This window comes from Pan paniscus, chromosome 10 (genome assembly GCF_029289425.2).
Source record: "Pan paniscus chromosome 10, NHGRI_mPanPan1-v2.0_pri, whole genome shotgun sequence".
In the NCBI taxonomy this organism is placed as follows: domain Eukaryota; kingdom Metazoa; phylum Chordata; class Mammalia; order Primates; family Hominidae; genus Pan; species Pan paniscus.
This window is the reverse complement of record NC_073259.2, coordinates 51,656,066-51,683,794: the sequence shown is the minus strand read 5'-3', so window position 1 is coordinate 51,683,794 and position 27,729 is coordinate 51,656,066. Positions and strand designations below refer to the sequence as shown.

Genomic DNA, 27,729 nt, shown 5'->3' with positions numbered 1-27,729 from the left:
GTGTGTGTGTATATATATATATATGTGACCTCACAAATAACCCTTCCTTAGGCATTTAAAACACTATATGGTATTTACTTTTGTAGCACAGAAGGAAGAAGGGAGCCTGGCCATTCCTTCTGCTCTGGGTCATGGCTGAAGGTCTTCCTGAGGATACCTAACCATGGTTGAATGTGGTCTGCCAAAACATCATGCTTTAAGCCAAGCATATGAGACCACAGGTAAATCAGACCTAATAGAAAAATTCTAATAACTTTATTTTCAGGTATTGTCTCTTAAGGTTAATCACATGAAATGGGCAGAATCAGGTTCAAAAGTAGGCTGCATTATAATGGAAATAGAACTATTCAAAGTTGGGGTTATGACAGAGTAAAACTTTTTTTATGATGCTTTTTTCTTTTGTAGAACCATGCTTAGATGAACTAACAGTGGCCCTGCCCTATACTTTTTTTTTTTTTTTTGGTAAAATTTTATTTGGACGTTACTTTAAACTTCCAAAAAGTTGCAACAGTAAAAGAACTCTGATACGTCCCTTACCCAGACTCATCAATGGTTTACATTTTGCTCCATTTGCTTTTGCATCATCATCCTCCCTCCCTCTCCCTCTTTCTCTCTCTCATATGTATACACACTTCTGTGGGATCCATTTGAGAGTGTATTTTTTTACATTCTTTTACCTAACCACAGCTCAAAACATCAGTATTCTTGACTATTCTAAGGCAGATTTATTGTCTTGGTCTTAAAATGCTGTAGCAAACTTAATCATAAATGAATGTCAACTATGCATTAACCAATCCTGTGCTAAGTTTGGAAATAAATCAATAGGCATCCTATTTCTCCAGTGTCTCTCTATAATTTTGAATGTAAATAAACCTCATAATGCAGGAGAAAAAAAAGCAAAACAGTTTTCAGAGATGGGTTTGTTCAGGTTCCAAATAGTCTGACCATTAAGGAGGTGTGTGGAGGGCACAAAACCTTTTAACAGCTACCACCACCATCAAAGATGGCATTGGGAGGGGGTGGTCAAGCACAAGGAACAGCTGTTAGAACTTAATTCTCTAGCAGGTTCATGAGTTCTTTGCAGACACTATTTTGAAAACTAAAAGCCTACTATCAGAGTCAAGTAGAGAAATAAATGTCAAACAGAAAAGAAGGGTATGGTCACAAGGGAGGTGAGAAAGAAGCCCAAGGTCATGTAGAGAGAGCTGGGATACTTTTTTTTTTTTTTTTTTAGAAAGGCAAGGAATATCATGGGGCTATTCCATGCAATAGAAAATGGAACAGTTCCATTTCCCTCCTTTGTCCTTTCTCTCGCCTCTTCCTTCAAAATAGTTAAATAGCTATTTCTTACCATTAAAAACAAAGACAAGCAGCTAACAGATGTATGACTTCTCAATCATCATCGTCAAGAGAACATCTGACCCAAAGGCTAAGGGCTATACTTAGGGAATGGAATCTGATGCTCTCAGCATTCAGTAAACTTGGTCCTGATGTCTTCAAAGCTTTGACAAGTCAACAAACATCTTGAGACCTGATTTTAAAAAATAGCCACTATTTGCCTTCCAAAGATGGTCTAAGGATGTTTTAAAACAGAAAAGAATTTCACGACCATAAATAATTAAAGCTCCTATTGCAACGTACCAATTGGCATTGCTGCTTCCACTGGGACTAAACAGACTTTCTTGAAGCTAACCAGTGACAAATGGAATTGAAACAATATGTTAATAACAAAACCTGAGTTTCATCTTCTTTTTGAGCTTGCGAGAGCTCTAGCCTTCTGAACGGCAGACAATTTTGCCAAGTTATTGACCAACGTTTCCAGCTGCTTTGGTAGCAGCTTCTAACCAGTCCCCACATAAAGCCTCCAACACCATACACATAGCGCGTGTCCGTGCACACATTCGCACACAGCATGTGTAGTGGTCTATGGAGCATGACAGTTTTTCTAGGTAAAGCTTGTTCCCCAAATTCAAGTATGGCCTTATTCATATAACATAGTGATATAATGAGGGGTTCCTTTGTGAAATTTACTTTCTAGGTTCATTCACTGCATTCATTCATTCATCCTTATATTTAAAGTTGTTATTGAATGGTTCTGGGGAATGCCAAAAGGAGCCAACTGACATTTATTCCATTAAAAGCCAGAACTTAGAAAGAAATGTAGCCGCCGGGTGCAGTGGCTCATGCCTGTAATCCCAGCACTATAGAGGCTAAGGTGGGTGGATTACTTGAGGTCAGGAGTTCGAGACCAGCCTGATCAACATGGTGAAACCCCCATCTCTACTAAAAATACAAAATTAGCCGGGCATGGTGGCGCATGACTGTAATCCCAGTACTTGGGAGGCTGAGGCAGGAGAATTGCTTGAACCTGGGAGGCAGAGGCTGCAGTGAACCAAGATCATGCCATTGCCCTCCAGCCTGGGCAACAAGAGCGAAACTCCATCTTAAAAAAAAAAAAAAAATTCCATTATTCATCTCCTTGCTTTCTTTCGTGGTGGCACGTGTAAAAATTATATGTGATTTAGCCTTCAGCTGATCATTTGTTTTCATTTTGAGCACAGTAGAAAACACTGGCTTCGGGATTCAAGAAACAGAATGGCCCCTGACCCATACATTTATGATAACTAGCAAACTTTTTGTAGGTTTTTTTCTCCCTGCTCTCATAATGTTTTGATCCCTGCTACCTGTCTCTTATTAAGATGCCTTTCTCTTTTGCCCACAGCCAACAACCTCCAAACCTTTCAAAATTTGTTGCTTCCAGTATTAGGCAACCATTCTTTGAAAAAGTTTGTCTAAAAGTACACAGAAGCTGGGCATATGCCTATACTCTCAGCTACCTGGTGGCTGAAGTGGGAGGATTGCTTGAGCCCAGGAGTTTGAGACCAGCCTGGGCAATATAGCAAGACTCTGTCCCAAAAAAAAGTCTATGTAGTAATTATAGCATGGACAAGGGCTTAAGGACTTCTCCTATAAGCACAGTAACCACTGGTGAAATAAGATAGCATACAGTGTGAGAAGGTGTTATTCAAACTAAAGAGAAGGTTTATTATTTCGTTATGCTATTTTGGCCACTTGGGGATCATTTCATTTTCTACTGGTCTGTATGCTGCTTCCAGGATAGCTAAGGATTATTATCTTGATTGACCTTGACATATACATAAATGAGCCATAACTATGTTTCTGTAAAGAGCTTAATAAGTCAGCACAGTATATGAAGGTCCAGAGGCAGTGAAGAGTGGACGGTTTTGCTAGAAGACAGATTCTTCCAAAGAAGCAACAACAGATGGCAATGGTGTCTGAATCCCATTTTCAAGAATTACACATTTCAGGCAGAAAACTGTGGGCTTATCACTACAGGCAATGGGAAGCTGCAAAAGACATGAATGGAGACTGCCACAAGATACTTCTGGGTCTTAAAGAAGATTAATATGGTAGTGATGGTCAGGAAAAAGATAAAGAACCTGAGAGGGGCCAATTAGTACACTGTCCCTAAGAAAGCTTACACATAGTGACTTGGGGAGGGAAAGTAAAAGGAACTAATAGGAAAGGAAGAAATTGGGCCAAAGACAGTTTTGAGTATTAGGTGATTGACATACCAATACATAAGTACCTTAGGGCAACTCAGAAGGGGAGTGAGGATTTGAGGGATTTCAGGAGAATGAGTTTAATCAGATACATATTGAGGTTGTAACTGTATATCAGGTCTGGTATGATTCCTATTATTCATAATTTTCTTGAACCAAGTCACCAAATCAAAATCATGCAAATAGAAAACAGTAATTGTCAGGGCCTGCCATTGAAAATGAAGTATAAAGTCATATCCCTAATTACATTTTTTTCTCCAATGCAATCCCACTCTAGTTCCTATATGAAGACTACCATGGCATTGTAAGATCCCTATGAAAAAGTATTTCTTGTGTGAACATGCCCAGGGAAGTTAGAAATCCTCTGATCACCAAAAGCCAGAACAGATACTGATTTGTGAAGTCAGTTAGGCCAACATTCCCTAGGTGTCCCCTGCTGCTAAGTGCCATCCGTGGGCTACAAACTGTTTAACAGCTTCTTTGTTAAACTGCTTGTTAACAAGGCCTTAGTGCATGGAAGATGCAGATCACAGGTTCTCCATTAAAAAGCTACTCCAATTCTCCCAGACTACATACGCAGGTGAATTAAATTTAACTACAGACTAATTTAGCAGTACAGAAACATGTCACACATCCATTCTTTTCACAATACAAAATATACCACCCTTATGGATATACACATTTCCTTGTTTAGGATGTCCTTAACTTCAATCGAGATGTGAATTTTACAGTAAAAGAGACACTAAACTGTCATTTCTTTAAAGGTTTCACACACTCAAGGGGCATTCAGTGCTTACTGTCTACTAAAGACAAAGTCACTGCCAACCAAGCCCAATTCAATTTCACTTATTTGAAAAATAAAAACATAATGAAGTTATCAGGAGATATTGTTTATGAAACATTCCTTTACTAAGTTTTCCATACGAGCAATTAGTGGCATTAGGCCATATGCCCTTTAGTATTTTCTGTATTTTCCAGGTAAACCTCCGTCCAGCATTTTCGAGGTAAACCTCCATCCAGTTTGTACATTTCCCAACAGCTGAGTGGGCTATCACACATCACCCAATGGTCAAGAAACTATCCATTTTTCCAAGAGGAAATGTGGAACTCTTTCAAAGCATTCTAATTTCATGCACAAGTACATTCCATGACAGTAAGAAACAAAAGGAGGAAACATGACGACAAAGCCTGGTCCTCCGCCAGCGCGGCGCTTCTAGGGTCAGATTATCCGCACACGAGTATGTAAAGACAAAATCCAAAATGCATGCCATGGAATGAGGGGCACCACACAAGGCGGTACTCTAATGAGCCCATTATTTTCCATAATGGGGGATGCAGATATTTTCTCAAAATCGTGTTCCCCTCAGTCTTCTATTGATTTTTTGGATTTCTATTTTCAACAGTGGCCCGAGGAAACGGCAGCCAGACTTGACTCCAATGTACACACAGACTCAGGTTTCGCCCCGTCACCTGTTGGCTCCTGAACAACACTCCTCTTTGTGAAACTTACAGCACTCATTTGAAACAAGTTTCCAGAGAAAACACTTCAAGAAAGTGTTTGAGAAGTCACAAGACTCGAGTTGTAATAACAAATTCCACACATAGCCTGGCTTATAAGGACACAGACTAACGGGAAAGGCCGAGCTTTTAAAAATGGGGCTGGAGGAAGCGAGAAGGAAAGGACGTCACCGTACTTTGGGAAAACTCAGCCGGCCAATTCTTGATGGGGCTGCCAGTGATGGCTGCAGGGGGTCCCCTGGGTCGTCCCCATCCCCGCCGCCGCAGCAGCAGAGACGCCTCAGAGCGGGCGTCGGCGCCCCCTGGGCCCCGCAAACTCTGCGCTCCAGGCGGCGGCCGCTGCTTAGGCCGCGAGGGGGCGCCCTGGGCCGTGGGTCGACCGGCTCCGGCCCCTCTATGCGTCCCCGGCCCCTGGAGCCAGAGGCCGAGCTCAGGACTCAGAGGCAGCGAGCGAACCCCTCCTCGGCGCCGACGCGAAGCCCCGAGAGAACAGTGCCCCTTGTCCTCCAGCATAGAACAGTCGCCTTCGAATTCCCCGTTACCCTCCTCCAGCAGAAAGCCTCGCGCCGCTCTTGGCGCCGTGTCACCTCCACGGAGCAGCACTCGCCCTGCGGCTGGACGGTGGGGCCGAGCAGCCACGGGTCTCCACGTCTGTCCCTCAGCTTCCAACGAGAAGCCCCTCGCCGGCGCGCACCCTGCAGCCCTCCCGCGTTCAGTCCCCGCCGCCGGCTGCCATCCAGCCCTGGGACCCAGACAGCGGCTCCCACCTGCGGCCCGGACAGCGGCCGAGCGCGGCCTGCAGCCCCTCGCGGCGCCGGCCCCTGAGCCCTCGGCGCGCACTAGCCGCCCGCCCGCTCTGCGTCTGAAGGAGGCTGGCGGCCCGGAGCGGGAGCGGAGGGCTCCCGAAGGAAAAGAGGGCTGGGTGCCCTACGAGTCACCCGCACCCACTCATTTCCGGAGGAGACCCCAGCAGGGTGGGGCAGCAAGCACCGGGCCCCCACTACATTGCAGCGGACCGCGCCCCCGGGTCGCGTCCCGGTGCTGGCCCCGCCTGGCGGGCGAGGGGTCGCCCCCGCCCCGCCGTGACGCACTTTCCCCCCCGGCCGGTCCCCGCCGAGCTCCCTGGCGGCGCAGCGCGGCGATCCTCACCCGCTGCAGCCCCTCAGCAGCCGTGAGGCATCCCACAAAAGGTCCTCCAGCTCCGCAGAGACCCTCGGTCCCTGCCGGCGTGACGGACTCTGCTCCCCCGGGTTGGAGTCGCCTCGTCCAGGCCACTGCATCCCCCAAGCCCCAGCTCCGCGTCCTTCCAGGATCCTGCTCTGCGGGGAGAAAAACTCGTCTCCGCTCAGCGCCGGGAGCTCGCCTGGGGCCGGCGATCTTCAAAAGTAATCAGAGCCCGCAGTAAAAAAAAAAAAAAAAAAAAAGTAACCATTTCGTTTCCTGCCGATCCCGCCCTTCGATCCCAGCCGGACCCAGCTCCCCGCTCCCGCCCGCGGGCGGCGCCTGCCCAGCCTGCTCCCGCCGCCGCCCGCTTTCCAGGAACTGTCACTGCTGACCGTGCCCCTGGCCGATCTCCACGAGGTCCCGCGCGCACAATTCCTCGAAAAGTTACCCACCCCCTTGGCCAGCCTAGCGGCTCGAGCACCTACCGCCGTCCGCCCGCTCCATTCTCCGGAGCCCAGTGAGTGAAGCCGCTAAGATGCAAATACCCTAGGACGCTTATGTAAACTTCCCCCTCCCGCAGGTGCACGCGCGGGCCACGAAACGCTGGGAGAATATGAAAGGCCACCTCTTAAAGAAATCATCTCCACTCTGCCCATAACAATGATGTCAGCAAATGGCACATTTAAGCAAGTTCTCACTTGGAAGGGCTCATTAGCATATGAATTCTCTTAGGACTTTCCCTGCATTTCGGAGTGATTCCTACTGCTTAGCGCAGGAGATTTATTTTTATCAGTAAATAACAGCAAAGAAAAGGAGCCAAGGTCACGCGATGTACTAACTCAAGAACACTACTGAGAGTTTTTACAAATAGGTTAAGTGAATATCATTATTCAAACACAAGGAAGTGTCCCATACTGAAGCTAATCTTGTTTCTGAGCTATTTGTAGGTACACTGAGAGAAAGTGGAGTTTGGCTTCAGTTGTCTACAGAAAGGGTCAAGAGAAGCAAAACATACCCTCAAAGCAAGCCCAGAAAAAAAATGATAGATTAGTACTCATCAGTAGAGGTCTAATCTCTTCTGAACTACAAATTTTAGTTTCCACTATAGCCTCCTTATCACAAGGTGATAGAAATACCAAGAGAATGAAGGGGGAAATGCAATATTTAAGAGCTTCATCAATTTGTAAAATATCAGTAAATAAAAGCAATTTAAAGTGGTCACCAGTTCCTTTGGTATCTTTTTTTTTTTTTTAAGCTAAAAAATAATCCTGTACCATCAGGATTCCTTGGGAGTGATTTGCAACCTATATGGTTCTACAGTATACACGTGAACAATAGCTCATTGTAACTGTGATTTAAAAATACATAAACAAGTTGCCATAAATAGATCAGTCAAGTAAATCACTCTGTGGCCAAATTCTGTTATCTCAGCTACAAAGTAAGGCAGCTGAGAAGTTTTGTTTTTTTTTTTTTTTTTTTGTTACTCTCTTAAAGTGGCAGAAACAGAAGAGTTGTGGCTCTGCTGGTAGACTAGTTTGGAAACACTGATTCGGACAACACAATTTGTAATTCAAATAGACTCTTTATTGGCCAAATGGATTCCGGTTTTGAAGACGATTCCCAAAACGTTCTGATATAGAACTCTTCTGGCCTTAGGCCTAGGTTAGGGATTTGTGGGAAGACTTCAAAGGTTACCATTTTCCTCTGTGGATCTGTAAAATTAACCATGAATACCTAGGTCAGATTTCCTTTTTCCTACTTCACTCTGTTTGGGCTTCCTCAGGGAAGATTTCAACTACCTACCTATAGGAGAAATGCGCAATCAATTATTGATTTAAATCAAACTCTGAAATATCATATGATTATGATAAAGGGAGTATCAGCAGGTGAATACATTAAGCCAGGCAGACCCTTTTTGGAATAGCTTTTAAAGGACAGCTACACATTAGGCAACAAAATACTTCCAACTACAAACTATAGCAGCACTTATCACTATTAAATGTCAGCCATTGTAAATGTGCTTCCTCTAACGCAGTTACTTGTAAATACGTTTTGTTATATTTTCAACAGGTACTGTCATGGTTTATTACCCATTGTAAGCGTTTTTAGTGATGGAGCAGTGTGGAGACAGTTGCAAGCTTCCTACAAAGGTTCAATCTCAATGAAACAGACTTTAGTCTGGTCTGAAAGGGGTTGTTATTGTCAAGGGTGAACTTATGCAGAATGGAGAGCAAGGCCCCCAACCAGCATCCTTTTGTTTCAGCCAGGTGGAATATTCATGCTTGCAGATCACACTTTAGGGGCCAGTTGAGAAAGGAAGCCCAAAAATTCACAGGGCTTGGTTCCCTCGCGCCATCCTGGTCTTTGCTCTAAGGTCATCTCTACAGAGAAGGCTTCAACTCCCTAACTAAAATATCACCCTCCCTCCATTTGCAATATTTGTCTGCAAAGCACTTAGCATTGCCAGGTGTTTACATGTCTATTTGTTTATCGTTCGTTGTCTTTCTCCTTTCCTAGAAGCTGGGGACTTTGGGGACTCACTACTGTATTCTCAGCACCTAGAATGATGCCTGGCACATAGCAGACAAATTTAATAAACATGAGTTAAGTGAATGAATGATTCTCAGACATTATTCTTCTCAGGCCCTCATAAGTATACTATACCTGTACAAGTCTGTTTCTAATCTAAAGTCAAGCTGAACTACAATGTCCTAATGGAGGAGAGGATAATAGAAAATCAGAAATATGCCAAAGGCAGAGAAATAAAGAGGCAGCATTTTGTTTGTCAAATGTCAGCCAGCTGCGTTGGGTCTGGTAGAAAGAGATAAAGGACACAGTACAAAGCCAACTTTGGCGCTAATCCCTGGTTCTTCCATGTTGTGTATATAGTGACCTTGAGGTCTTTTCTGCTCCTTGCCTTCATTTTTTCCCTTGTAAAAAGACCTCCTTTTTAGTTTTAAGGGTAAGAGTTAGTTGCTCTTGGTATCAGACATTTGAAAGGATTTATAACTACTGTAAGTTCCAGCAATCTAGGAAGAATGTATTTAAATGATTAGATGTCTTTCAGGTTTCTTAATAGAAATGAGAGATCAAAGGCTCTGATAATCACAAATGACGTCTAACCTAAATTTGAGGGGCAGTTGGCAGATGTAGTATTAAATAGGGTGACAGTTCTAGTTTTCAATGCGAGCGTATTCCAGAACAGCAGTTTGGTTGTTCTGACTATGTAGATAGGTACCTAAAAGAATCACAAAATCAATCATACAAATGTAGAGTTCACAAAACCCTTGGGATCCTACATCTTACCCAGATGAAGAAACTAATATCCAAAGGAATCACTGTAATGATATTTTGTTTCTTTCCAAATTTGTTACTGCTGAAAGTTTATGCCAAATGTGTTACTTTCTTGTCAATTTTAAACATTTCTGTTGTATCCCCGATTGGTCATTATACCCTGGTGGGTCATTGAACATTTGCAAATTCTAGTTACCATTACCTGGGTCTGTGGCATCCCCAGGGAAGGGCCCCAAGGCAGATGCCAAGCTCTTCTTAGGGCTAACAGGCATTATAAAGTTTTATAATAGGTTGCAGTTTCCCAAGGTCTCCAATTACTCTTTCCCCTTTGATTATATTTAAAGCAATGTGATTAGAGAGCACTGGTTCTTTAACGTTTTCTACACCCAATCCCTCTTTAGATTTACTACTCCAATAATCCTAGGCACCCATCCCCTCCCAGACCCTCCTTCCTTTGTGAGGGAGGTAAACTCTCCCTTCACAGTACCCTGATGCACTGGGTTTGAAGTTAGGAGACTTAAATGTCTATTATCTGTCAATTACTATGTGACAATGGGAGGAATCACTTCTCTAAGGTGTTGTGTTTTTCATCTCTAAAAATGCTGGAGTTTGGATTAGGTCAATGTTTAGAACGTTTGAGGAGAGAACACAATCCACTTTCCAACTAAAACAAAAAATCTCGGCCAAGCGTAGTGGCCCACACCTATAATCCCGGCACTTTGGGAGGCCAAGGCGGGTGGATCACTTGAGGTCAGGAGTTCAAGACCAGCCTGGCCAGCATGATGAAACCCCATCTCTACTAAAAATACAAAAATTAGCTGGGCATGGTGGCGGGCACCTGTAGAAACAGCTACTTGGGAGGCTGAGGCAAGAGAATTGCTTGAACCCAGGAGGCAGATGTTGTAGTGAGATCATGCCACTACACTCCAGCCTAGGTGACAGAGTGATACCCTGTCTCCAAAAAATAAATAAATAAAATGAAATAAACATCTCAATATAGAAACAGAAGTGTCACTGCTTTGTTGAAGTTCTGGACTGGCTTCCTCCTGACACTCTCCCACAACTCTCCTCACCCCTGTTCTTCCAAGGCAGCCCCCAGGCACCTCCCTCTCTAACTAGATGCTCCCAGAAGCTCCACCAGTTCTAGTATTTCCTGGGTCTCTAAAGACTCAATAGCTGATTATGACACTAATACCAGATAGGTGTTTACAGCTGTGCTGTCTGGAGTCCACAGCCCAAGTTGTGTGGGAGAATATAGGACCAGGTCCATTCATTGACCTTGTTCAGGGTTGTTATCTACTACTGAAGACACACTGCCATCTTTGCCCACCCTAACCCTTACTCCCAACTATTCTGAAATACTCCTTCCCCCAACCCAGGAAATGTTTGTTACTTTTCATGAACAGATAATTAAACTAGCATTCAGCTTAATTGAATAAAAAACTTTAGGTTCTGACCTTAGGCTCTGCAACCCTCTCAACACCTGTCCATCTGTGGTTTGATACACTCTTAAATTTCACTACTGAAAAGCTACCAAAATGTTAAGAAACTAAGAAAATATATTCCAATAAATATTGAGAGAGCTGTACCATGGCAACATATCCAACATTTATTAAATTGCAAACCCCAGTATATAGTATAATCATATTATTATAAGTAATATTTGGTAAGCTGACATATACATTGCAAAATTATTTAGATACTATAAATACCAAACCAGTAGTATGGTTTCCAGGGGAGGGCAGATTATAGGAAATTATCATTTAAAAATTATATTGATAAAATAAGTGAATTTTTATATTTTCACATTATATGTAAACCTTTTCTCTATCAATCTATCTTTTTTTTTTTTTTAAGACAGAATTTTGCTCTTGTTGCCCAGGCTGCAGTGCAATGGCACAATCTCGGCACACCACAACCTCCGCCTCCCAGGTTCAAGCGATTCTCCTGCCTCAGCCTCCTGAGTAGCTGGGATTACAGGCATGCGCAACCACGCCTGGCTAATTTTGTATTTTTAGTAGAGATGGGGTTTCTCCATGTTGTTCAGACTGGTCTCGAACTCCTGACCCCAGGTGATCTGCCCACCTCGGCCTCCCAAAGTGTTGGGATTACAGGTGTGAGCCACCACGCCTGGCTGTATCTATCTATCTATTTGAGATAGGGTCTGGAGCTGTCACCAGACCCTATAAATATTTATTTATTTGAGACAGGATCTCAATATACTAAAATATACTACAATATTAATATATGGAAGAAAAGTTTGAAAGCAGAAATTAACATTCCAAATTTAAGGCCGGGCGCAGTGGCTCATGCCTGTAATCCCAGCACTTGGAAGGCCGAGGTGGGCAGATCACTTGAGGTCAGGAGTTCGAAACCAGCCTGGCCAACATGGTGAAACCCCGTCTCTACTAAAATATGCAAAAATTAGCCGGGCATGGTGGCAGACAACTTAATCCCAGCTACTTGGGAGGCAGAGGCTGCAGTGAGCCAGACTGAGCCATTGCACTTAAACCTGGGGGATAAGAGCGAGACTTCTCTAAAAAAAAAATAATAAAAAAAAATTCCAAATTTAAGTATTAGTTGGTATGAGAAGATACCTGAATGCATACTTCCTCTCCATGCTTTCTTCCTCCCAGTCACAAGCTTCAAGACTGGACTCTCTGCTGCATTTACTTATAATACTGTGAGAAGGAGGGTGTCACCAGTCCCACATTTCCATAGAGCCAGACATAGTGGGACAGGGGCTGTCTGATCCCTCATGCATCCATCCATGGATTCACTGATAGATTCTTTGGCTGAGATGCAGGGTATTACTTGTTGAAGGGCACCACTGTTCGACCTAGACCTTTCCCTTGACTTAGAGACTTCGCATTCTAAATCCATATTCTGTATCTTGATTTATTCCAAAAAGAAGACAGAGAAAAATACACAAAAAAGTGAGGAAAATAAATGACTGGTCTAATTTTCAGAACTACAGAACAAACCATGATACATGGTGATTATAGGAATATTTGAGGTATGGTTAAATTTTAATATAGGAATAAAAGGAAATATTGATATGTCAATTCGGTAAGAAGTCAAGATTCAGGAACCGTGAAGGTGGGGTGACATTTGAGCTGCATTTTTAAGGACTAAAAGGATTCGATCAGAGTGATGAATGGAATGGGTTTGGGACAGGGAAGGGGGCCTAGTCCAGGCTGAGCCGGTCAAAGTTTGAGGGCCAAAAGAGCTGGAACACAGGAGGGAGAGGCTGGAGACTGCCCAAAGGCAGCCAGGCCCAGGCTGTGAATAGCTGCATAAGCCATCAGAAAGATGCCAAGTTATTCTAGGGGTAGTGGGGAGCCACAGAAGCTTAAGCAGAGACGAGTGACATGGTCGTATTTATGCCCTAATTAGAGGGAGAGTGGAGAAAACCCTGCAGAGAAACCAGATGGGAAGAGTCTCGAAGCTGCCACAGTAGTCAAGGGGAGAGAAGATAGTCGGTGTGTCTGAGGGCGTGATTTCTCAGGGTGGATAAACTGGACTTGTGGCTGCCCGGGGTGTACAGTCTGGGTAGGGGCAGTGGAAGGGGTGGCAGGAGGGACCCAGACATTCCTAAATGAGTCAGTATTTCCATGGTTTACTTGAAAGACAACCAACAGCTTAGCCCCGATGTAAGCTCTCACTTGGAATTGCCATTTTTTTCACTGCCCATGGGAGACACAGTAACTGAAGGACTTATATTTCTAAGCTCAAACTTATTTTTTTATTTTTATTTTTTTGAGACATAGTCTTAACTCTGTCACTCAGGCTGGAGTGCAATGGTGCGATCTTGGCTCACTACAACCTCCACCTCCGGGTTCAGGCAATTTTCTTGTCTCAGCCTCCTAAGTAACTTAGCTGGGATTACAGGTATGCGCCACTGTGCCTGGCTACTTTTTCTATCTTTAGGAAAGACAAGGTTTCACCATGTTGGCCAGGCTGGTCTCGAACTCCTGACCTCAGGTGATCTGCCCGCCTCAGCCTCCCAAAGTGCTGGGATTATAGGCATGAGCCATTGCGCCAGGCTTCTAAGCTCAAACTTTATCTTCCTGTTGATATTCACCTTTAAAATAGAGTATTTAAAAATATTACACTATTTACATGTAATGTTAAAAAGCTCAGTGGCCGGGCGCGGTAGCTCACATCTGTGATCCTAGCACTTTGGGAGGCCGAGGTGGGCGGATCACCTGAGGTCAGGAGTTCAAGACCAGCCTGGCCAACATGGTGAAACCCATTTCTACTAAAAATACAAAAACTAGCCAGGCATGGTGGTGGGTGCCTGTAATCCCAGCTTCTCGGGAGGCTGAGCCAGGAGAATCGCTTGAACCTGGGAGGTGGAGGTTGCAGTGAGCCGAGATCACATCATTGCACTCTAGCCTGGGTGACAAGAGAGAAACTCTGCCTCAAGAAAGTAAAAAATTAAAACATTAAAAGAGCTCAGGGGCCTATCATTATAAAAGAAGTAGGCACATGATTTTTAGGTTGGAATGTAATCCATGTGGAAGAACTACCCAACTAACTCCTACTGCAGAGATCAAAATGTCATTGGAAAGCTAGTATGTTAAATGAGGGTGTGCAATCTAGTAGTTAGGGTTTTATACAAAACTTTGAAATAATAGACACTGCTCCATCTTTTTTTTTTTTGAGCCGGAGTTTCACTCTTATTACCCAGGCTGGAGTAAAATGGCATGATCTTGGCTCATTGCAACCTCCACTTCCCGGGTTCAAGTGATTCTCCTGCCTCAGCCTCTCGAGCAGCTGGGATTACATGTGCCCGCCACCACGCCCGGCTAATTTTTTTGTATTTTTAGTAGAGACGGGTTTTCACTATATTGGTCAGGCTGGTCTCAAACTCCTGACCTCATGACCTGCCTGTCTCGGCCTCCCAAAGTGCTGGGATTACAGGCGTGAGCCACCGCGCCTGGCCTGCTCCATCTTAAATTAAAAAAAAAAATTTATTCAGAGACAGGGTCTTGCTCTGTCACCTAGGCTGGAGTGCAGTGGTGCAATCATAGCTCACTGCAGCCTCTACCGCCCAGGCTCAAGTGATCCTCCCATCTCAGCCTCTCAAGTAGCTGTGATTACAGGCGTGAGGCACTACACCCAGCTAAATTTTAAAATTATAGAATATTTGCTGCTTTGTTTCATGAACTATGTGCTCAAAACTATTTTGCTCACTAGGTATTTTCTTTTTATATTTAAACTCTCCACCAACTAGGATGGTTGGTTCTCCACAAGGGAAAATCTGGGCATGCCAGCTTTTAACACTGTTACCATGTGCTATAACTAACCAAGGTGTTCTTAGAGAGGTGTCAGTAAAGAATTATTTCGAGCAGCCAGAAGCCTCCTGGAAGAAGAAAACAGCCAGCAAAGCTTTCCATAACATTTCTTTATCTTATCTGAGATTCCAAGACCCTTTCTGCAACTGTAGGAATTTAAAGGAGGTGATTTTGTAGTGAAGACTGGTTTACAAGCTTTAATTAGACTGCACCAGGGCCAAGATTTGGAATTCAAATTGTTCTGCTGATCTTGAATCACACGCAGCTCTAGTAAGTAACTGTCTTTTGATCCAAGTTACTTTTAATATTTATTTTCTCCTTTATGTTTGGAGAGCTTTAATCTCTTGAACATTGAGTCTGCGCTGGATTATAGAGGGACTAGGGAAGGGATCTTGTCTGTTTTGTTTAATGATATATCCAAAGTGCTGAGATACTCTGGCCTGGTACATTAGATACAGCAGATACTTTACCTGGCATCTAGGGGATTCTCAATAGATATTTATGGAGTGGTGAATGACTAACTTGTTCATATTTTATCCTCCACAGAACCTGACTCAGAATCTTGCGCATACTAAGTCTTAATTATCAGTCCATTTATTTATTTATTTTTTAATTTTTATTCGGATTTTTAAAAGTGAGTCAACTCATTAGAGTTTCAATGTTCCAATTCAAATATTTAAAGAAATCTCAATAGTTAGGAAGAATGAATGAGACCTATTATTTGATAGCACAACAGGGTAACTATAGTCAATAATAATTGTACATTTAAAAATAACTAAAAGAGTATAACTGGATTGTAACACAAAGGATAAATGCTTGAGGTGATGGACACTCCATTCTCCATGATATGATTACTATGCACTGCAAACCTGTATCAACATATCTCATGTACCCCATAAATATATACACCGTCTATGTACCCATAAAAATTAAAAATAAAAAAAATTTATTGTTTAGGTCATTTGCTTTTTTTGGCTTATAAGATCTGATATGGCAATGGTTAACCAGAAAAAAAAGATCTGACACAAATTCAAACGAATTGACTAACTTGAAATCTCTTTAGAAAGCCTGAATTTCTAAATCATATGATCCACCTACCTCCAAACAAATATTGTCCTTCCTCTTCTATTCCCAGTTTGTTTATGAGACCACTAATACTCTGAGTAAACTAGAAACCCAGTCATCACAGATGCCTCCTTTACTCAGGATACCCTCCTTCTTGCCTATCATCATTCAGTTATGTATTAGATCTTTCTATCTTTTAAATTTTTCTCCACTAGGCACTGTGTCACGTACCTATAGTCCCAGCTACCCAGGAGGCTGAGGTGGGAGGATCATCTGAGCCCAGGAGTTGGAGGCTGCTGTGAGCTCTGATTGCACCACTGTACCCCAGCCTGGGCAACAGAGTAAGACCATGTCTAAAAAAAAAAAAAAGAAAAGAAAAGAAAAAAAGAGAACGAAAAAAGAAAAAAGAAAAATTATCTATTGACTCTGTACAGGCATACTTCAGAGATATTGTGAGTTCACTTCCAGGCCACGGCAATAAAGCAAATATTTTAATTTCCCAGTGCATAGAAAAGTTATGTTTACACTACACTATAGTCTACTGAGTGTGCAACAGCACAATGTCTAAAAAAACAATGTACATACCTTAATTAAAAATATCTTACTGCTAAAAAATGCTAACGATCATCTGAGCCTTCAGTAAGCCATCATCTTTTTGCTGGTGGAGGGAGCCACCAATGTTGGTGGCTGTTGAGTGATCAGGATGGTAGTTGGTAAAGGTTGGGATGATTATGACAATTTCTTATAAGGAAACGATGAAGTTTGCTGCATCAATTGACTCTTGCTTTCACAAAAGATTTCTCTGTAGCACGTGATGCTGTTTGGTAGCATTTTACCCGCAGTAGAATTTCTTTCAAAATTGGAGTCAATCCTCCCAAACTCTGTTGCTGCTTTATCAACTAACTTTATGTAATATTCTAAATCCTCTGTGGTCATTTCAACAATGTTCGCAGCATCTTCACCAGCAGTAGATTCCATCAAGAAACCACTTTCTTTGCTCATTTCTAAGAAGCAATTCCTCAGGCCAGGTGTGGTGACTCACGCCTGTAATCTCAGCATTTTGGGAGGCTGAGACGGGTGGATCACTTGAAGTCAGGAGTTTGAGACTAGCCTGGCTAACACGGTGAAACCCTGTCTCTACTAAAAATACAAAAATTAGCCAGGCGTGGTGGCACCCACTTGTAGTCCCAGCTACTCAGGAGGCTGGGGCAGGAGAATCTCTTGAACCTGGGAGGCATATGTTGCAGTGAGCCGAGATCATGCCACTGCACTCCAGCCTGGGTGACAGAGTGAGACTCTGTCTCTAAAAAAAAAAAAAAAAAAAAAAAGCAATTCCTCGTCTGATAAAATTCGATTATGAGATTGCAGCAATTCAGTCACATCTTCAGGTTTACTTTTTTTTTTTTTTTTTAATTTTTAAGACAGGATTTTGCTCTCACCATGGCTAGAGTGCAGTAGCACCACCAAAACTCACGGCAACCTTGAACTCCTGGGCTCAAGCAATCCTCCTGCATCAGCCTCCCAAGTAGCTAGGACTATAGGCATGTGCTCCATGCCTGGCTAATTAAAAAAAATTTTTTAAGAGATGGGGCCTTGGCGTGGTTGCTCATGCCTGTAATCCCAGCACTTTGGAAAGTTAGGGTGGGTGGATTACTTGAGTTCAAGAGTTCGAGAGCAGCCTGGGCAACACAGTGAAATCCCATCTCTACAAAAACAAAACAAAACAAAAATTAGCCAGGAATGGTAGTGTGCACCTATAGTCCCAGCTACTCGGGAGGCTGAGGCAGGAGGATCACTTGAGCCTGGAAGACAGAGGTCACTGAGATTGTGCCACCACATACTCTAGCCTAAGTGACAAAGCCAGACCTTGTCTCAAAAAAAAAAAAAAAAAAAGAAAGAGAGAGAGAGACGTTGCGTCACCTCACTATGTTGCCCAGGCTGGTCTCAAACTCCTGGCCTGAGCCTCTCACCTCAGCCTCCCAAGTAGCTGAAATTACAGGTGTAAGCTACCTTACCTGGCTTCCACTTCTAATTCCAGTTCTCTTGATATTTCTGCAGTTACATCCTCCATTGAAGTTTCTTTTTTTTTTTCTTTTTTAGATGGAGTCTCGCTCTGTCACCAGGCTGGGTACAGTGGCGCAATCTCAGCTCACTGCAACCTCCGCCTCCCGGGTTCAAGCGATTATCCTGCCTCAGCCTCCTGAGTAGCTGGGACTACAGGCACGTGCCACCACGCCCTGCTAATTTTTTTTTTGTATTTTAGTAGAGACGGGGTTTCACCGTGTTGCTCAGGCTGGTCGCAAACTCCTGAGCTCAGGCAATCTGCCCACCTCGGCCTCCAAAAGTGCCGGAATTACAGGCGTGAGCCACTGCGCCCAGCCCCACTGAAGTCTTGAACTGCTCAAAGTCTTCCATGAGGGTTGAAATAAACTTCTTCAAAATGTTGATATTTTAACATCCTCCTGCGAATCATGAATGTTCTTAATGGCATCTGGAGTGGTAAGTCCTTTTGCAGAAAGTTTTCAGTTTACTTTGCCCAGATCCACCAGAGGAATCATTATCTATGGCAGTTATAGCCTTAAGAAATGTATTTTTAAAGTAAGACTTGAAAGATGAAACCATCCATGATTCATGAGCTGCAGAATGGATGTTGTGTTTGCAAGCATGAAAGCAACACTAATCTTGTGCATCTCCATCAGAGCTCCTGGGTGACCAGGTACCTTGTCAATGAGCAGTAATATTTTTAAAGAAATCTTTTTTTCTGAATAGTAGTTCTCAACATTCAGCTTAAAATAGTAAACCATGCTATAAACAGATACGCTGTCATCCAGAAGCCATATGGATGTTGTTCCATTTAAGACCACAGACAGAGTAGATTTAGCATAATTCTTAAGGGCCCTAGAATTTTTTGAATGGTCAGTGAGCAATGGCTTTAACTTAAAGTCACCAGCTGCATCAGCTCCTAACTAGAGAGTCAGCCTGTCTTTCAAAACTTGGAAGTGAGGCATCGACTTCTCCTCTTAAGCTACGAAAATCCTAGATGGCATCGTCTTCCAATATAGGAACTCAACTGCATTGAAAATCTGTTGTTTAGTGTAGCCACCTTCATCAGTGATCTTAGCTGGATCTTCCAGATAACTTGCTGCAGCTTCTCCATCACCACTCGCTACTTCACCTTGCACTTTCATGTTAGAGAGATGGCTTCTTTCCTGGAACCTCATGAAGCAACCTCTGCTAGCTTCCAACTTTTCTTCTGTAGCTTCCTCACCTCTCTCAGCCGTCGTAGAATGGAAGAGAGTTAGGGCTTTGCTCTGGATTAGGCTTTGGCTTAGGGGAATGTTGTGGCTGGTTTGATCTTCTATTCAGACCATTAAAACTTTCTATCAGCAATAAGTCTGTTTCACTTTCTTATAATTCATGTTCACTGGATTAGCACTTTTAATTACCTTCAAGAACTATTCCTTTGCAGTCACAACTTGGCTAGCTGGTTTGGCACAAGAGGACTAGCTTTTGGCCTCTCTCAGCTTTTAACATGCCTTACTCACTAAGCTTAATCATTTCTAGCTTTTGATTGAAAGTGAGAGATGTGTGCCTCTTCCTTTCACTTGAACACACAGGCCACTGTAGGGATATTAATTGGCCCAATTGCAATATTGCTATGTCTCAGAGGATAGGGAAAGCCAAGGAGGAGGAGAAAGATGAGGGAAAGGCCATCTGGGAGAGTAGTCAGAACACACAAAACATTTATCGATGGCCGGGCGTGGTGGCTCACGCCTGTAATCCCAGCACTTTGGGAGGCCAGGGCGGGCGGATCACGAGGTCAGGAGATCAAGATCATCTTGGCTAACATGGTGAAACCCTGTCTCTACTAAAAATACAAAAACAAAATTAGCGGGGCGTGGTGGTGGGTGCCTGTAGTCCCAGCTACTCGGGAGGCTGAGGTGGGCGAATGGCGTGAACCCAGGAGGCAGAGCTTGCGGTGAGCCGAGATCGTGCCACTGCACTCCAGCCTGGGTGACAGCGAGACTCCATCTCAAAAAAAAAAAAAAAAAAAATTCGATTAAATTTGCCATCTTATATGGGCACAGTTCATGGTGCCCCAAAACAATTAAAATAGTAACATCAAAGATCACTGATCACAGATCACTATCACAGATATAAAAATAATGAAGCAGTTTGAAATATTGCTAGAATTATCAAAATGTGACACAGAGACACGAAGTGAGCACATGGTGTCAGAATAAATGGTGCTGGTAGACTTGCTTGACACAGGATTGCCACAACGCAGTATCTGTGAAGCATGATACAGCAGTGTGCAGTAAAACGAAGCATGCTGGTATCTTTCCTCCCTACTCCTACCGCTGCTGCCTGCCCATGTCTCCACACCGGACACGACCGCAGCCTAACTCACTCCCTCAGGTCTGCCCATCCCTATGTTCATTCTTCACTGGACACCACAAATCTAATGATGCCATTCTCTTTTAAAAAATTATTATTTATTTATTTATTTCTAATAGAGATGGGTCTCACTATGTTGTTCAGGCTCATCTTGAACTCTTAACTCTTAGCCTCAAGGGATCTCTCGCATCAGCCTCCCAAAGTGTTGGGATTACAGGTGTGAGCCTCCATGCCTAGTCTCATTTTCTTTTTTTCTTTTCTCTCTCTCTCTTTTTTTTTTTTTTTGGAGACAGGGTCTTGCTCTGTCACCCAGGCTAGAATGCGGTGGTGCGATCATGGCTCACTGCAGCCTCGACCTCCTGAGCTCAAGTGATTCTCCCACCCCAGCCCTGCTGAGTAGCTGGGACTATAGGTGTGTGTCACCACCCTGGTTAATTTTTTGTATTTTTAGTGGAGATGGGGTTTTGCCATGTTGTCTAGCCTGGTATCGAACTCCTGGCCTCAAGCCATCCTCCCACCTTGGCCTCCCAAAGTGTTGGGATTACAGGTGTGAGCCACTGTGCTTGGTCTCATTTTCTTTTAAAATCTCTTCTGCGGGCCAGGCATGGTGGCTCATGCCTGTAATTCCAGCACTTTCAGAGGCTGAGGCAGGAGGATTGTTTGAGCCCAGGAGATCGAGACCAACCTGGACAATAGGATGAAACCTTGTCTCTATTTAAATTAAAAAACAAAATCCCTTCTTCAGTTTTTCCAAAACCTTCGTGAGATAAAATTAAGACTCTTTACAAAGAAGCCCGTCCATTTCCAGTCCCTACTGATCCTCTAGCTCTGTCTCCATCATTAGTCATACCTCACTTTCAGGCTGTAGAACTGGTAGTTTCCACCCATATGTTTCATTCTGCTGTTTCTTCTACTTAGAGCCATCTAATCACTTGCTTTTGTTAACCTAACTCTTACTTCAAGACTTTGTTCAGGATGGATCCAGGAAATGTTCCCTGAAGCCCCATCAGACCAAGGGCTTCCACACTGAGCTCTCACTGCTCCAGAACTCTCCATCAGTCCCAAAACTAACAGCATGAGAACTCAAGTATGTATTAGAATTCTGAGTCATTTTTCACATACAGTGTGATGTCACTACTTTATCTTTGGTGATAGATTGAGTAAGAACACAATAGTGCCAAATGAACCTCTCTCATTATTATACCAGCTATAACTTATGGAGTACTCATATGCTAGGCATTGTACTAAATCATGTACATTTAAAAAAAATCCTTATAACAACATAAGGTGGATCTTATTTTCCCATTTTACAAAGGAGAAAAGTAAGATAAATTGTATAAAGTTATCAGGTAATTTGGGAAGGAGCCTATATTCAAACCTTGGTCTGACACCAAAGCTGATGCTCTAAATGACTATTTGTTTTTAAAGTAGAGCTTCCTATAAATAGCAAAATAATATGCTTTGCTTTTCCTGGCTTTTCTCTTGGCAGCATCACCAGAATGTAAGTAGAATAAATCTAGAATTTTTTTTTTTTTTTTTAGAGTCTCGCTCTGTTGCCCAGGCTGGAGTGCAGTGGTAGGATCTCGGCTGACTGTAGCCTCCACCTCCCAGGTTCAAGCAATTCTCCTACCTCAGCCTCCTGAGTAGCTGGGACTATAAGCACATGCCACCACACCCGGCTCATTTTTGTATTTTTAGTAGAGACGAGGTTTCACCATGTTGGCCAGGCTGGTCTTGAAATCCTGACCTCAGGTGATCCATCCACCACGGCCTCCCAAAGTGCTGGGATTACAGGTATGAGCCACCGTGTCTGGCCTAGAAATTTATTTATTTATTTATTTGAGACAGAGTCTTGCTCTGTTGCCCACGCTGGAGTGCAGTGGACTGATCTTGGCTCACTGCAACCTCTGCCTCCCGGGTTCAAGCGATTCTCCTGCCTCAGTCTCCCAATTAGCTGGAATTACAAGGGCCTGCCACCATGCCTGGCTAATTTTTGTAGTTTTTTATTTTTATTTTATTTTTTTTTAGTAGAGATGAGTTTTCACCATGTTGGCCAGGCTGGTCTCGGACTCCTGACCTCAAGTGATCCACCTGCCTTGGCCTCCCAAAGGGCTGGGATTACAGGCATGAGCCACCGTGCCCATCCACGGCCCAGAAATTTTTAATACCATATTATTTCAGCCAGAAATTAAGCAATGATTGTCAGTCTCATTTAGGGGAGCTCAATGACAATATTTTGGCTTTGCTGGCCTTTCGGACCAAAGAGTTATACAGCACAAAGGCCAAAACATAGGGGACCCTCCAACACACACACCAACCCTGGAGATAATCAGACAAATGACACCCTGAGCTTTCTGAAGCAGTTCATTGTACCATCTTAATTTCTATAGATACAAAATCATTTTATTGTCCAAATACAACAAAACTAGCCTGTATTTGAAGATCTTTATATAATAGTTGCTTTGTTGCCTATTAGGCATTACCAGTATCAGTACGTACTAAGCACTTAGTCAAAGACAGCACTCTTGGATGAGTTCAGCAACCCAACCATCACCTCTTCCACTTAAATGCAGATTATGCTGAACAAAAGAGAGACCATGAGCATGGTTCAGTTGTTAGTTTGTGTGTAACGCATTCTACTGAACGTATCTCACATGATATCCTGAAGGCAATGAAGTAATGCAGCCATTAACAAACTTTTCAGACAAAATTGATTATAGCTCAACTCACAGCACTATAATACATTTTTCATTAATTTTCTTTTTTTTTTTTTTTACTAAAATCTTTCAGTTTCAACAAATGAAAAAAAAGCAATAGAATTAATATTCTTTCTAGCAGCATATCTGGGCAATTCTAACAATATGTCCCCAAACAAAAATTTATTGCAGATGAGCTCAAATAATAGGAGACTATTAGAACTCGTATCACATGGGCTTGTAAAGACAATCTACTTTCTGCTGAAGACCAAACATTTTTACTTAACACAAACTCTAGTTCCAATTAAAGACAGTTGAGTATATTGTTACTTTTATAATAGACTAGATCACATTTCCATGGTCAACCATTTCTGAACTTATCAGCTTTTCTTTCAAGAAATTCTAACAAGATTCCAGCAATCTCTGAAATGCTTCTACCTATTGGAAAAGTGGGTTTGGTGGGAGCGATTTAATGAAGACTAAAAGTATGATTTAGGAAATCATTTTATGACATCACATTTTTAGGATCTGAACAGTCTAAAGGTTTTTTGAAAGAATCCAATGATATGGCTAGACAATCTCTGTAAATGGAGCCACCGCTCAAAACATAAAAGAGGAGAGCAAGGCCAGGTGCGGTGGCTCATGCTTGTAATCACAGCACTTTGGGAGGATGAGGCAGGCAGATCATGAGGTCAAGAGATTGAGACCATCCTGGCCAACATGGTGAAACCCCATGTTTTGTATTTTGTAAAAATACAAAAATTAGCTGGGCATGGAGGCGCGTGCCTGTAGTCCCAGCTACTCAGGAGGCTGAGGTAGGAGAATCGCTTGAACCCGGGAAGGGGAGGTTGTAGTGAGCCAAGATCGTGCCACTGCACTCCAGCCTGGTAACAGAGTAAGACTCCATCTCAAAAAAAAAAAAAAAAAAAAAGAAAAGAGGAGAGCAAATTCCTATACAAGCAACATTTATGATCATCTTCTTGCCTTTCCAGTAACCTTTAAAATGACCTTCCCTAACATGCAACTGATTCCTACGAATATCTTTCATGAAGTGGCTTTTTTTTCCCCCATACAGTCAGGCAAATTAAAATCTACTACAGAAAAATGCTTGTCATTCAGTTTCTCATGCCTAATTAAGAGATTTCTTAGGGAGAATAAATATGATGATCACACACATAAATATTTGGGATCCTTGAAAGCCTATAACAGAAACATCCAGGCATTATGATGCTGATGCTATATAAATAACAAATTTAATTAATAGTGGAATTATAAGGGGAAAAATAATTCAAGACAACTGCTAGTGTATTATCTGTACTGCAAATTTTCTGTGCTTGTGAGGAAACACTCACCGTTGCCATCAACACTGCTAGGAGCAATTCGAAGAAGGTGGGCTGGGACTTTTGCCATGCTACTTCTAGAAGCCTGTCAATAGGTGTGACAGTTAATTTACAGAATGGCCTGGAATGAATGGACATTTATAGTTTTCTGTTTGTGTTTTGTCTCAGAAGCGTAAATACAAGGCCTACTTAACCGGAGTACTTTATAGGTATATATGTATATACACCTATATATATATACACACACACACACCTATATATATATACACACACACAGCTATACATATATACACACACACCTATATATATACACACACCTATACATATACCTATATATATATACACACCTATATATATATACCTACATATATATATATAGATATATATTTGTTTTTCTTTTCTTTTCTTTTTTTTTGAGACAGGGTCTCATTCTGTTGTCCAAGTTGGAGTGCAGTGGCACGATCAAAGCTCACTGCAGCCTCAAACTCCTGGGCTCAAGCAATCTTCCCGCCTCAGCCTCCCAAGTGGCTGGGACCATGAGCACACACCACCATGCCTGGCTAATTTTTGTATTTTTTTTGTAGAGACAGGGGTCTCACTGTCTTGCCCAGGCTGATCTTGAACTTGTAGGCTCAAGCAATCTTCCTGCCTTGGCCTCTCAAAGTGTTGGGGTTACAAGCATGAACCACCATGTCTGGCTTGTGTGATTTTTTTAAAAAAATATTTATTCTCTTCTCCTTTCTACTTTCAACTACCAAGGATGCACATTTTACACTGGAATGGATTTTCAGCGCAGACGCGGGAAAGGGCCGAGTCTTAGATGTCTTTTTTTCTCTATTTCTTTCCTTCCCTGTAAGGTTTTTCTTTATGGAGCTTTCAGTTTTAGGTTTCCATAACCTCCTAATGCAAAACAGGCTAAGAAGAGCAACGAATGTAACAAACCACATGTTGCTTTGCTTCTCTCTTTTTGAGGAGGAAAAATCCAGCTTCCAAGAAGAGTATGCAAACTTGCAGTTAAGCTGAAATTAAAGATGTTTTAAAGGTTTCTTAACCCTGGTCTTGGCCATCTTGTAATATTTTAAAATGTAAACGGAAACATATGATTACGATAAACTCTGATTCTACTTAAGAGCAAGCAGAACATGTTAAGTCCATGGGTAATAGTTTACTAAATCAATTTGGATTTGTGGGGCAATCTGAATATTTCCACCTAGGCCAAAGATAAGAGACGCAATACAAAAATTAACTTTTAAGCATTTCACTGTGAAATCAACACTTGTGCATTCTGAGCCTTGGATTAACAATCTATATCTGGGCTCCTGCAGACTTGCATAAATTATTTAAAAATTTTATGGCTCAATTCAGCTGTCAAAGAGAAGAGCCTTTTGACAACATTTCACACCTGTTACTTATCTAGTAAAGTCCTGGGCTTAGTTACTCCCACCTGGGATGAGCATGTCCAGACTTCCCGCACACTCATTTTACACAAGGGGATAGATTCTTTGCAGTGCTGGATAGTAAAGAAATTAAGACACACTAAAATCCCCGGAATTTTCCCAAAATAGACTATTACAATACAAATCTTAACTAAAGTAACTACTGAGAAAAGAACACAGACGTTATAGAATGATCATGAGAGCTGGTCTATTTGAGCTCTTCAGTGTAACATACACACACAAAACAAACAAGAGCCACCGACTTCAATACTTGTTCTAAGGAAAGCACTAAAGTAAAAACAATTAAGAAAGCTGATTTCTCTTCTGAGTCTTATAGTCATAGAAGGGTGAATGCACAAAAATAATTCATATATGAATATCCCTAGCCGTTGGGGTAATTCTCAGCTATGGGAATCTGATTTACCTCCTCACCTTCTTTATACCTTTTCCAACTCACTTAATAAAGGGATGAATGCTAGGTCACACCTGAGGTTCCTGTAATCTCCCGAAATTCCTCCCAGGGTCCTCCCATCATGAATCTGCCTATAATTCAAAAAGCGGGTTCTGGTTATTTAGTTAAGTAACAAAGGGAATTCTTGGGGAAAAGTGGTTTGAGACCAACTTTAGCTTAAATTCTAGGTCTGTGGCAAAAAAACAGAATCAAAAACCCACTTCCTCACAAAAATCATATGTGGATTTTAGAAGTTCTAAATGATACCAGAATATCAACTCTGTGGATGGTTTAAAAAAGGGAGGAAAATGCGATATGAAGAAAAGCGAGGTCTGAGGAAAATTCTGTATCATAAAACGTGAGGACCCGTAACAAGCAGGGGATGTTAGCAGTTGATTGCAGATTTCTGAAAATAGAGGCCAGAAAAGGCTCAGAGGCACCACTCCTGGATGTGAGTCCTGGGCATGGTGCCAAGAAAAGAAACTTCTTACTCAGGAATATTTGGTGGGCAGAGTACAGGGAAACTGCTTAGTTATAATTCAAGTGACTTTAAGGAAAATACTCTGACTGGGGAATCAAAGAATACCTGCCTCCAAAAAGCACATTTAGTGGGCAGAAAAATCTGCACGGAACTAGTGTTGCTCTGGAACTGACTCTACAAATGTGTTGCTTCTCTCCTTTTGCAGCACCCAAGCTTAGTAGGTGTATGAGGGAGCTACTGTTGATGTAAAATGAGTTTTGTTGAAACTGCTGAATGAGATTTGTATTAGTTAGTGCTCTGTGGTTGTAAGTAACAGAAACCAAAGTAACTTAGGGGGAAAATGGTGAGGGGCAATAATTCATTGGAAGGATACAGAGGTGTCTCAGGCTAACACAAGGGCGGGAATGCAGCTGAGCTTCAAAAAATGGCTATAATTCAGAAATGGAAAACCCCCGGACATTTAGACAGCATTCTTTCTCCATTCCTGTCTCTGCTAATTTCTGGTTTAACACTTTATTTTTCTCTCGTTGCAGACAGACAGGACTTTATGGCTCATTGTTCTGTAAGGTTAAAACATGGTCACTTAGCTGGGCACGGTCGCTCATGCCTGTAATCTAGCACTTTGGGAGGCTAAGGCAGGTGGATCCCCAGGTCAGGGGTTTGAGATCAGCCTGACCAACATGATGAAACCCGGTCTCTACTAAAAATACAAAAATTAGCCGAGCGTGGTGGCGGGCACCTGTAGACCCAGCTACTCGGAGGCTGAGGCAGGAGAATCACTTGAACCCAGGAGGTGGAGGTTGCAGTGAGCCTAGACTGTGCCACTGCACTCCAGCCTGGGCAACAGAGTGAGACTCCATCTCAAAAAACAAAAAACAACAAAAACACGGCTACTTCACAGTTCTGGGGTTAGGATCCATTATGATTGCAAAGGGTCCACCCCTTGGCCATGTATCTGTGTGGGTAGATGGATCTGGATTTGTGTGAGTGTTTGGGCTGGAG

General features: G+C 42.6%; 1 protein-coding gene across 5 annotated transcripts in view; it reads right to left on the bottom strand.

Annotated features, from left to right (window-relative positions):
- PRICKLE1 (prickle planar cell polarity protein 1) overlaps nt 1-27,729 on the bottom strand; it is a 134,738-nt gene that overhangs the window by 20,720 nt on the left and 86,289 nt on the right. For 2 of the 5 annotated variants that reach the window (XM_034936006.3, XM_034936009.3), the window contains exon 1: nt 6,252-6,716. The exons of 2 other annotated variants lie outside the window; for them this stretch is intronic. The gene's annotated coding sequence lies outside the window, so the exon portion shown is untranslated. Of the gene's footprint in view, nt 1-6,251; nt 6,717-6,751; nt 11,218-27,729 lie in introns of those variants that run through there. One more of the 5 variants, XM_008951060.5, reaches the window with a different exon arrangement.